The 12,472-nt window shown below is 40.1% G+C and overlaps 1 long non-coding RNA gene across 1 annotated transcript in view; it reads left to right on the top strand.

Annotated features, from left to right (window-relative positions):
* The first annotated feature begins 12,085 nt into the window (after positions 1–12,085).
* LOC138528756 (uncharacterized) overlaps positions 12,086–12,472 on the top strand; it is a 295,927-nt gene continuing 295,540 nt past the window's right edge. The window contains exon 1 of the long non-coding RNA XR_011284226.1: positions 12,086–12,142. This is a non-coding gene — a long non-coding RNA (uncharacterized lncRNA). The remainder of the gene's footprint in view (positions 12,143–12,472) is intronic.

Below are 12,472 nucleotides of genomic sequence, written 5' to 3' on the forward strand. Positions count from 1 at the left end.
GCTCCTCTTGTCAATCTGCCCAATGACGAAGTTCAGTCGAGTTTTCAGAATGACCACAAACATATGCGAATAACTAGAACTGGAATTCATTACATGCACATTTCTCTCATAAAAAAGTATTGTGGATATTCTGAAAACCAGACTGGATCAAAAAGCCCAGCCCTACCCTTTTCTGTGAACTAACTCCTATAATGGGCCCTACAGATAAGGGGGCCTGATTCACAGAGCGTTTTCCTATGGGATTGTGCCATTTTAAAACACTTCTGGGAACCCAGCCCAAGGTGCATAACAGACAATTTTACTCCCTATAAATCAGCAAGTACTCTCAAAAAAGACTCCCAAATAAAATAGGGAAAAGACACATAAGTTGCCCTTTCCACCGCTTTCACCAATACTGCTAATGGTCATGTTTGGACTACTAGTACGCAGAGTGCCGTAGGATGAAACTCCTATTATTATTGCTCGATCTGAAGGGGTAAAATGTTTATTTTAATGTGCATAAATAACTAGGTGCAAAGAAATATTTGTTACAAACCGATTTCTGTGTTACAGTCAAAATATATTTGTACTTGCTTCTAAAAAACTTCTGTTAGGAATGGGACTTACTTTTTTTACTGTGAAGAAAAAGACTGAGCTCTCTAGACTTCGATGTGGGCTGCACACCCTAATATCCACTATGTGGTTAAGTAGAAGTAGCGCTTTTCTGTTGCCATGTCTTTTATGAAAACACAATGAGATTCATAGAAAGTAGTATTCTTCACACTCTTATTCGCCAAAGGTTGGCTTTCATTTTATTAATTTAAAGGTAAATGCAGATGCACCAATTGCTGATGCATTTCGGACCATCTTAGGTTCTTCTTCAGGGCATAAACGAGTCATCTGATCATACAAATCAAACATCAGTCCATGTATCAAGTAAAATAAATACAATAGCGCATGGGTAATTAAGTTATATCCACTGAAAAATCGGATAGCCATCAAGGCCATTACCAATTCACATGCGCAAACGGCACGTAGTGCATTCAAATTTATGTAATCAAGTATAATCGACATGGTGTTGATCCCAAAAATCAGTATTCGAAGTGCAATGCATTCATAAAGTAAGAATATCATAAAGTAGCATGCATTTTGACCACAAGAAATCCAAACAATTACCAACAAAAATGACAACAAATATAAAAACATATAAGAAAAACAGAAAAACAAAATAAGCAAAACATTATAAACTTCAAATTAATAAATGTGAAAATAAACATTCTTATCTCATTCCTTTCCATTCTACTGTTGCAAGCATGCAGCCTCTAAGCATGCCTGTTGGGAATAGCGTGAACGTGTGGGGCTAGAAAAGTGAGAATATTGTGATACTTAGAATCTACTCATAACATTCCCTTCCGCTTAGTAGTGCTGTTGTGATGGGAGGTGGAAACGAGGAAGGGCATCATGCTTATTCCTTATTTGGAATGTGTCTGACTTTGTGCGGCCGTCAATGTCTATGATGTAAAAGATAACGTTGATGATTAGCTGCAGGTAATGGAGTACAGCTTAAGTTACTGCAGGTGTGAACAATAAATATCTTTTACCATAGCGTAACATGGTCTGCTCGTAACCAGTTCACAGTTGCTCTCCGCCACACTCAGCATGAAGCGATGGCGGAGTCGGCTACTTTAGTAAACTAAACCGTTGCTAGGCAACCCTGCTTCGGTATCAGACTGCCAATAAGTGGCAAACGTCAGACGTAGGATGCGTTATGGTAAAAGGAGTCAGCCATCTTGGAGAAGGACATATGAACAGATAATGCATCTGATATCCATATATTTAAGTTTGTGTTACTCCAACTGTCATGTCAGCTTTGTGGAATTGTGTCCTTATTAATCCCAGAGGTACTCAACCTAGTAAGGCGAAGGGTAGTCAGCGTTAATCTTTGCACATAATAATATATAATAATACTATAATAATAATAATATAGAGATAATAATAATAATAATAATAATAATAATAGTAATAATAATATAGAGCTAATCTTGATTCAGTCACTTAAATTTGCAATTATTAATCTCTACTGGAATCCTGTTGCAATATCAACCTCTTCCTTTTTCAAAGATCTTAATTCACTCATGGAAGAGGTTGCCATTACTACTGATATTGCGCATGTTATTCTTGCTGGAGATTTGAACATACATGTACTCACATCTTCCAAGGAGAAGAACTCTGAACGGATTACCCTGTGGTCTCACTTTGTAGAAACTTGGGATCTGATTATGCTAAATGGTGCATTCAAAAGCGACATCCCCCCATCTTATACGTGGTCAGGTGGTTCATACAAAGCAACCATTCACTATGTGTATGTTGATAGAGTGCTACTTGGGCAGATTTCTAAGTTCTCTGTCTGCCCCTCTTCATCTAGTGATCACTTGATGCTTTTGGCCGAAATTGTGGTTCATGCTCAAGCCAAATCACAGCTTCATCAGCAACAGTTGGGGACTTTGACCATAAATTCTCAGCGCAACAGACTGCATTGGACTAACTTTGCCCTGAAAGCATTTAATCACGAATTAGTGAAGGACAATCATCTCCTCATAGAGCAGGGACAAAATCCCTTGGAATATCGTGACAAAATGAATCTATTTGCTTCCCCTGGTATATCTAGAAGTAAGTTGCCCTATAATGCATGCCCAACTCATATATTTGATCAATCAGTCAGACTCAGAAAGTCCTTGTTTCGCAAACAAAAAAGGCAAATTCTGCTTCTTCCACTACATTATCGCGAGTCGTCCTTACGCAAATTGAAGACCGACTACAAGAACTGGTTACGCGGTCATAAAGCAGAAATGTTCCAAAGGGATGGTGAGCAGTGGCTGCACACAGTTCAGGGTAAAACCACCTCTCAGATCTGGAAGCTAATCAATTCGACTACAACTTGCTCTCAGTTGTCCTCCCAAATTAACGGTGTATCAGAAAGAAGTTGGGTAGAATACTAACATCTATGATCTCCCGCAGACTAATTCTGATCAAACACTGTGTAAACCAATTGATTTTCCTTTCCTTCTCAAATTCGATCGAGAAGATGTGCTATTTTACATAAATAAGGCCAGCTCCTCCAGAGCCCCTGGACCGGATGGGCTTTCAAATTTTGTTCTTAAACAGCACCCTGAATTGTGGGCAAACATTCTATACACCATCTTTCTCTCCATTCAAGTGAAACAATGTATTCCAACATCTTAGTGCCAAGCTATTGTGGTTACAATATACAAAAAAGTGATCGCACAATGCCGGCTAGTTATCGTCCCATAACGCTTCTTGATGTGCCTGGGAAGATTTACAGCCACACTATTCTGAGAGATCTTAATACATGGGCCATTAGTGAAAATCGAAGAGATCCCTTTCAAACTGGCTTTGTTGCGGGCCTGGGGACCTTTATTAATATTACCACGCTAAATGCTATCAAATTAGCTTACGCAACAAGATGCCAACCATTGTACTTGGCCTTTGTAGATTTTCGACTCTGTAGACCGACAACTATTAATCAATAAATTGCTGAAATTTGGCTGCCCACAATCTCTCATCTCACTGATAAATCTCCTGCATACAAATACAACAATGCAGGTCAAATTGAATTTGAGTGGACTACTATCAGAGATAATACACATTAAACGTGGGCTTAAGCAAGTTTGTATTTTAGCTTAAACCTTGTTTAACTTATTCATCCTTGACATGGGAGTTGAATTTCTGAGGATAATAAATGATGCCCCAAAACCTGGTAATCAAGTCATCGCATGGCTTCTCTATGCTGATGACTTGGTTCTGATTTCACAAACTCCAAGTGGCCTGCAGTCTCTACTTAACCAACTAGAAACATTTGCTGCCAAAAATAATCTAATGTTTAATTTAGAGAAAACCCAAATCATGGAACTGGGGAAAAATAAATTGAGCCAATCCAAACATTATGAGTGGGTCCTTCAGAATCAAAAACTGTCCATAGTCACCGACTATAAATATCTTGGTGTTAAATTTAGCAACTCTCCTGCCAATACCCCTCATACAGCTAGCATAACTGGTAACCATTTTACTTTAATTTCTCAGGCCAAGATTCTCCAGGCTAAGTTTGGTCAATTTTCTTGTGCACATGTTTTAACCTTTTTCCAACAGAAAGTTATCCCCATTATTACCTATGGTGCTGAATCTTGGCCTCCTGATAAACAACTGTATTGGGATAGAGCGGAAGATCAAATTTGGAAAAAAGTACTCAAACTTCCTAACTCAACCCCAACCGCTCTCTTGGGGTTTGAATTGGGCATCTTATCAATTCATATTCAAGTCTCTTGGAAGAGATGCTGTCTCTTTCGAGAATGTTTATTGGGCCTTGCCACGAATAATTTGCTCTCAATACTGGCCAATGATCTACCGCTGTCCCCACACCCCTTCCCATCTAGTTGGAGAGACAGTGTACTTTCTGACTTGTCTGAAGCAAATATTTCGTTGGATCTTTTGCTTAATAATCCAACGAGAGCTAAACTTAAGTTATACCAACTGGATTGGCATCACACCAAACAGAAATGCATATTGCTAAAAGATTGTGATAGACCTTCTTTTGGTCATAAAAGATTCCGTCAATCAGCTGACTATCTATTGAAGTGTCCGTCAAATGCACTTAGAAGTCAAATTCTAAGATTTCATATGAATTTATGGCCAACCAATCAAATCTTATTGAGAAGGGGACTAATCCATCGTGATACATCGTATTGTCGATTCTGTAAAATTGCGGGAATGGAAGAGACATTAAAACATCTACTAATTGTGTGTGTTGCGTTGAGGAAGCAAAGGATAACTGTTTTACACAAGTTAACTCAAACACATTACTTGACGCGCTCAGATGATGAACTGTGGAATGAACTATTTGCTACTTTTAAAATTTCAATAAGAATAGCCACAATGCAATTTTTAAGCTCAGTATTATCCATAAATTGATTTTATATTAATCGAGCTCATTACACTGTATTTAAAAATAACACGTAGTCACTTAAGATTATTTTACTTTGGACTGCTAGATTTTATATGTTTAGGCATTAGTTAGTTTATATGTGGCTAATGCTCTGAATTAAGTTTGACACGCTACTTTTATGTTGATTCTATATTTTCATGGTGTTTCTTTTTGTCTCTTCTTGATGTGTTATGATATGATTTGTAATTTAAAGTGTTATATAGAAATTTGTTTTGAAAGGTTAATTTAATTTAGCCAACCAAAATAAATAAAATAAATAAATAAAAAAATATATATAGCAGATGAACAAATCATATGCTAATGAGAATTAGTTGAGTATCAGTCATCTCTTTGAAATCACATTCAAGATTTGAGAAATATTATACCGCCTCTGCCTCTTTTCAAGTCATGGATAAAGTACCTTCTGGCATACTCCATTCAGCAGAGCGTCAACCCCTGTGTGTGCTGGCATCCAAGGGCACATGACCCGCCTCTACCATTATTTCTCAACCTACCTCCATTGTCCCATTGTCAATTGCTTTTGTGCTCCACGTGAGCAGGTTTCCAACATTCCTCCTTGGTCAGAGAGTGAGCCTGCCACATACGCTGCCTGCGTTGGCAGCATCTTTCAAAATATAAACACGCATCCATCAGTGAAAGAAGTTAATTTCAGTGTGGGGTGCTCAATGTAAATAGCACACACCTACATGTGCTGGTTCTCCCAATAGACTGTAACGCTCACCTGATTGCCACGGAGGCGCAGGTCCGGCTTCAGGTGCTGATGCTTCTTCAATGGTGAAGCGCAGGACTCTGAAGATGGACAGGAAGGGCCCCTCTACTCTGGCTTCTCTGGCTCGCAGGAATATTCCCCTGTGCGTGAAAAGGGAGTATTACCTACTGACTGAGTTATGCTCAAGCCTCCCACTCTCTTCCAACCCTCCACGATACCCTTCCACGATTCCCCGTGAAGTCTCATCGTAGGGTCAGGAAGGATGAGCTCTCCATCCTGCTTCTGATGCAGGGGCGCGTTGAAGCCCAGTTTTCTTCACTGGATTGAGGATTGATGGGAGTTCAGGTAAGCTTGACTATTCAGGTAAGGCGCTGTAAAAGTTCTACTGCAAGTTCAAAAGTCCAAGCTTAAAAATAATGTTCATTGTCTTGTTGCAGCAAGCGCTAATGCTTATGTCTTTTTCCCCTTAGGGGCCGGGGTTCGGAATGCCGGAGATATGGCGTCGACCCGAAGTGAAACGTGCAGTTCCAGTAAATGACAGGTAAGTTCTGGATGAGCGCTCGGGTAATGTCTTTGCATTCGCTCATTCAATGTCTTTGTCTTTTTTCCCCATAGGGGCCGGGGTCCGGAAAATGCCTGGAAGCGGCAAGACCCGAAATGAAATGGGAATGACCCAACAGGTAAGTCTTAGAAGGAAACTGAGCTTTTCCTATTCCTTTCCTTCTCTCACCTTGTTCTTGTCTTTTTCTCTCTAGGCTCTGGGAAGTGGCTGTGGATCCAGATGATCGCTGCTGAAGATGGAGGCGTCCAGGATAGGTGAGAGAAATGCAGCGCTGCAGCGATCGTAGCGAAATGCTTTTAAAAATGATGTCTTCCTTTTCAGGATCGTCGGTGTGAAGTCTCCGTGGTGCTGATTTAGCAGGTAAGGTCTTTTGTCTCCCTTTGCAGGTGACCCAGGATACTGACAGGCGTGGCTGAGGACCAGATGCAGGAGCTGACACGGTGAGCGTCCAGCTGCGAGGAGCAGAACAACGCGAAGCGTGAGTTGCTGATCGGGTGTGGTTTAAATAGCTTTGGAAGAAGTTCCAAGTGTGTATCCTTCCACCGATCAGGTATGTATCCTTCCCCGACCACACCCGGGTGGAAAGTAGTCCCACAGGTAAAGTAGTTCCATTCAGGCCTCAAGAGGGCCTGGATGTAGCAGCATGGTCTGCATCAAGTAAGTGCACATTAAAACACTTGAACACATGTCTAGCTTTATGAGCCTGGCGCCTCAGGCGCCAGGACAGGGGTCCAACATGAGCCTGGCGCCTAAGGCGCCAGGACTGCGTCCAAAGGGCCACAGCTTGGGCCCGCTGGCACTCCCCTGGGGGAAATGATGCCTGCCTCTGGGGTTGCTGGGTCGGACCTGGCTCCTTGGAGGTAGGCATCATGACATAGGCAAAGCATCTTCCGTTGCAATATGATGTGCTCAGAAATCTCATAAGGACTACACAATACACTGGGACCCAAGCTAATACCAAGCAATATCCAGAGTCATGAGCAACAAAGCTGCAAAGGAAGTAGGGAAAAGGGGTGCTACAAACTTTACTTTGAGGCCATCTTTTGTTTACTCAGTGTACATGATTCATGCAGGAATAGTGTGGCTTAAAATGTAGGAGACCATACAAGGTGACAAGGGATCAAAGCGCTTGCTACTTCTCCTCGGGTTTCTAATATCACACTCTAAGAGCACAATTATGATTGACGTTTTGTATATTTGCTCAATGTGGCAAGTGGTACATTCCACCCATCTGCAATCTTACTCAAACTGTATTAAAGGGACTACAAATAATAGGTGAGTTCCAGGTGCAATGGGATAGGGAATATTCAGCTCAGCATTTTCAAGGATTACCAGTATGCAATCTGCTACTCTCTGCATCAGTTATAATGTCTCACACGTTCTTTTCAGAATTCATTCTTGTGGTTATCTGTTTAATCATAAGTATGCCCTGTGACATTAATTAATGAAGGTAACTGGTAAATGTGTGCCAGAATTGCTGTTGTCCATTACCATTCCATTTTTTAATTCACCCCTGTGACACAAGGCTTTGTGTGTAGGCTGCAGTCTCCACTGTTGCACTGTGTTTGCCTATTCTTTGAGAATCACTTGCCATTCTTGTTTTCCTGTGTGGCTCTAGTTGTGGATGTATGGTGAGTCTACCCTGGGCATTTCTGTCTGTGCAGAGTGAGGGGGGATTTTACGCATTGTGTGTGTGTGTGTGTGTGTGTGTGTGTGTGTGTGTGAACGTGCATGCGTGTCTGTGTATAAGGAGGTATTATATCATGTGAATTAGTGCTGCCAGAATGTACGCTAGGGCGTTGCCTTGGGGAATGTTGAATGAGAGTCAGCTGGTGCCTGGGAGCTGAATGAGATGGTGCATCCGATGTGTATCCCTCCAGTCTCAACCTATCCTGTCCCTCCATGTACTGTCCTGATCTTGTACCCTGGAAGCTATAATATGAACTGACATGCGGCAACTTGTAAGAAAACATTGGATCTCCTGAGTTTCTTTGTTGCTGACCAACCCTACACATTTTCTAAAGCCAAATTGGGTTTCAGATAAGACATAATGTTGTCAAGCTAGGATTTTAAACAAGTATGAATGATAAATTCAACAAATGTTGCTTCCCCATTTTGTGATGAAATTGTCTATAGTCCCCGATCCTCTCTAATGCCCTTTTAATAAATGGTGTGGATTTTAACTATCATCCAACTGGTTGGAATTTTGTGTTTGATTCCCAGACTGCTGAGGAAAAAACCATGCATCACAGGTCCCCAAATCAGTAAATTATATTTGTTGCAGTCAATCGGTATACAATTGGTTCTGGGAGTATCACCCAGAAAAAAAACTCAGTATTGCATTATTAACCTCAATTAATGCCAGAAGGCAAATGATTCCAATCATTCTAAGATCGCACACATATTGACTCTTGGATAATTGCTGCCCATGCAAGAACAATTCAAGCTTAGAGTTAGAAGTAAAGGGTAGGGCTTTTGAGCATTTACTGGCCTCAAGCCATTGAAAATCACACCCTGAAATAAATATGGTCAATAGTGCTCTCTTGAATATACCAAATAATTTTCCAAATGTAAATGTAATTCCGGTTTTCTAACTTTTCAGCAAAATGCAAAGTTTTTCAAAGCATTATCAACCTAACAGCATCATGTTCCTTGCTTTCCAACACTCAGCGTCTAACCATCGGGTTGGAAAAAGGATTCCATACATTTCTCAGTGCTGAGTAGTAAAACCTTTTTTGGCATTTCAAATCCTTACAAATGCATAAAATCTGGTTTAGTTAAATCTAACAAGGTCTCAACTTGAGACTTACCATAGAAGAAGAGATTGCACTGCACTATATCAGGATCCAAATTTGACCATTTAACACGTCTCCAGTTTGGTCTTACATTTCCCAGAATAGGTCATTTCTTATGACTTTACCACTGGATATTAAACAATATTTTTAATTCAAGACGATTATGGTCAATATCCACCTGGTGCACAAGCTCTTTAATGACCACGGAAATACAATAAATTGTACACTTCCAACTCTCTGGTTCGAGAGTTTGTAAGAGTGTATTTTGCCGAGTATTCTGATTTTCTTCTCCCAAAACCCTACTGATAACAAATGTGCAAGAAACCTTTAGCCTCTGAATACTCTACTTGGTTCGGTGAACACTGGTTTAGAAATGGAATTAGAAAGATCTTTCTCACATTCAAAATCATTCTCCAGCCACAGGTTTCTCATTTCTACATTCTAATCACAACCTACCAAAATAAAAGGGAGCAAACTATTATTGTATAAAATAGGATTTGATACCAATGGGACTGTATTCAGCAAATCTTCTCAAGGACAGCCCATATTTTAGCCATGGAAAGAATTATAAAAAATGTAAAAGACAAATAGAATAACTCCATTTATTCAAATGTTTGAGCATCAGAAGGGTATCAGAGCCTCGCATGCATGGGTGTACACTGTTTTCTAATGCAATTTAGTTGTCACTTCTACACCTGCATTTGGACCTTTCCAAGAGCTTCTAACAGGTATAAAATATGGCAGATAACAAAACAAATACACTCTGGGTCATCAAGTGTAGCCAGAATCCCAGAAATATTACAATTGAAAATGTTAAGGTCACTTTTAATATGTGCCATAGAATTAATGTTCACGTTCTTCGTCCCATGGACTTTTTCCTTCACCTCAATAAATTAAGCAATTATACGTATTCATTCCAGTAGCTATTGGGACGCTCTTGTTATGATATTTCATGTCACAAGTTGTAGTTCCCTTAGTGGCCAATCCACCATTTCTTATGATACTAAAGTAGCAAATGTATTATTTATAAAATGTTTAAAATAAGAGCTCAACCTATGAGTTTACCGATGTTTAAAACAATGCTTACCAAACCCAACATTTTTATATTAGGTAGGGGGTCAGAAAAAGTATAAAGGGAATATAGTTATGCCAGATGTTAAGAACAACCTCCTAGATAATTGGTAACATGCTCAGTGGTGAGAGCATTTCTGAATGTAGCACAGTCACCCTGAAAGGTCTGTTGACCAGGACCTACCTAAGCAGTTCTTCAAACCATCAAAATATCAAAGCGCTGGATACTTAAGATCTGCAAATGTTTAGATGGGAGACGTCATTGGCTGATAAAAAGTTCTCACGTGAATCAGTTTTTAAAACATGAACATTTGTTAATATAGCCACGAGTGGTGTTGCTTGAGGACGAAAAAAGAGAACCGAACCAAGAGTGCCAATAAGTGAGAACACAAATGCACGCTCTTTTTAACCACATCGAAACTCATGGATGCCAAATTTGAACTGGCAGCAGTTAATGAATTGCTGCTAGGAGTGAACAAATCAATAACCTCCTTATGGGAAGGTAAAAAAGGGATAACAATTCTGGAAAGAGTAGGTTTAAAATAAGAATTAATCGTCTAACGATTCGGTTATTTTCAATCAAGTGTGTCAACTCAGGATTGAAGGGTGGTCTTTGCATTTATAAAATGATTTAACGTTGCTACAACACAGTGGACTTTGCCAATCAAGCCTCTTAAGAATGTCCATAAAATCTCAACAACCTTAAGTAGTGATATATTTAGGCGTAATCCACCTGGAACTGGTTCGATTCGAGGAAGAGGATAAAGGGGATTGAGCTCTTATTGCTTTGGTAAAATAAACCCAGATGTGACTCGGGGGAGGTGATATCCTGAGATGTTATCAAAGAAATTACAGAGAACGATTTTATAATGAAACAATTATAACAAAAAAATATCAAATTTTTAAAATATATTTACATGGGGGTGGGTAAAGGTTTAAAATGGGTGGGAAGGTGTTTGGGGTTAAAAGCATAAGGAAACGGGTGTTTAGGGGGAACCCCCAATTAAAAACATTTAAAAATTCATTATTTTTGCATTATAAATGTTTTGATAAAACAACATTCTCTGAAAATGATTTCTGTAAAATCACATAGAACCCGGGGAGACATCCTTCTCTGCACCATATGGGACATCTGAAGACTACTTAATGGTGCTAAAATCAGGACCTACAGGGAACATGGCAAAGTAAATTCAGTGTAAGCTTCAGAAGCATTTGGGGTTTTGTAGTTTCAAAAGTGAGCCTGCAGTGGATTGTAGTTGGGCTTCCACTTCAACTTGCTTTAAATACACATCAGTGGACTCCTTTAATTACTTTTTTAATTGTTGCTTCTCTTGGGAATTGGATGTAGCTACCTGCTGCCTCGTCAAAATAAGATGATGGCAATGACCCGTAGCATTATTAATTATAATATTAATAATTATAATAATACAAAACAAAAGAATGCAACACCGGCGATTTGATTAAGCATGATTTTGAGTCAGCCTGCTGTTTGGAACACCCTCCACGAGGACAGTAAAATCACTTAATTAGCTGGGAGGATAGCTCAGGGTCAATGCACTCGTCGGAGAAGTAAGATAACACTGAGCACTATACTGGTTCGATACCCGGTCCCTCCCTTAAAGGATGGACGATGGCAACAGATGATGAGTGGCAGTCTTCTGAGTTGCGTAGATACTAAATCAGGAATCAGAAAGGGGTAGCAAAGTTGCTTTTATTAGTGCATCCAGAAAGATTTAAAAGCCATCAGCGTATGGCGTTCTCACAAGCAGTGGAATCCGAAAGTACGGCAGCATAACGTATTTCGCGACAGAAACGTCGCTTAATCACATCAGCTGCCCATGAAACTAGAGTGCGGAGGAGGAACGTATAGCAGTGTTAGTAAAGATGATGGAAGGACTAATCCCACATCATTATTATCTGTCAGCCATGTTGCATCCCATTGACAAAACAGAGCCGTGTGCCCCAGCCTATACGTGACGTGTATACTACTGCTCCATCAATCCCAGGTCGGTAATGCCTCGACATAGCATAAGTGTGATGGTTTATGGGTATGTCAGTTTTAAATGTGTATAACACCTGCTGAGTGACTCGCTCGAGTGAATCTCCGGGGTCTAGATCGGTATGAAAAATGCACCAGAATCATTACACAATGTTGAAATGTAAGGTGCCAACATGACCTGCACTACAAAGTGCAAGTAACTGTGCAAAACAGGGCAATATGGTCCAGCGATGGTCTGAGACTGTTTACAAAACTCGTGTCACTAATATTCCTGTTAAGGAAGTGATACCTGGTGCAAAGTGCGGCGCAACACTGGACATGATGATTGCGATGCATA

This window comes from Ambystoma mexicanum, chromosome 7q, assembly GCF_040938575.1.
Source record: "Ambystoma mexicanum isolate Mex_15411 chromosome 7q, UKY_AmexF1_1, whole genome shotgun sequence".
In the NCBI taxonomy this organism is placed as follows: Eukaryota; Metazoa; Chordata; class Amphibia; order Caudata; family Ambystomatidae; genus Ambystoma; species Ambystoma mexicanum.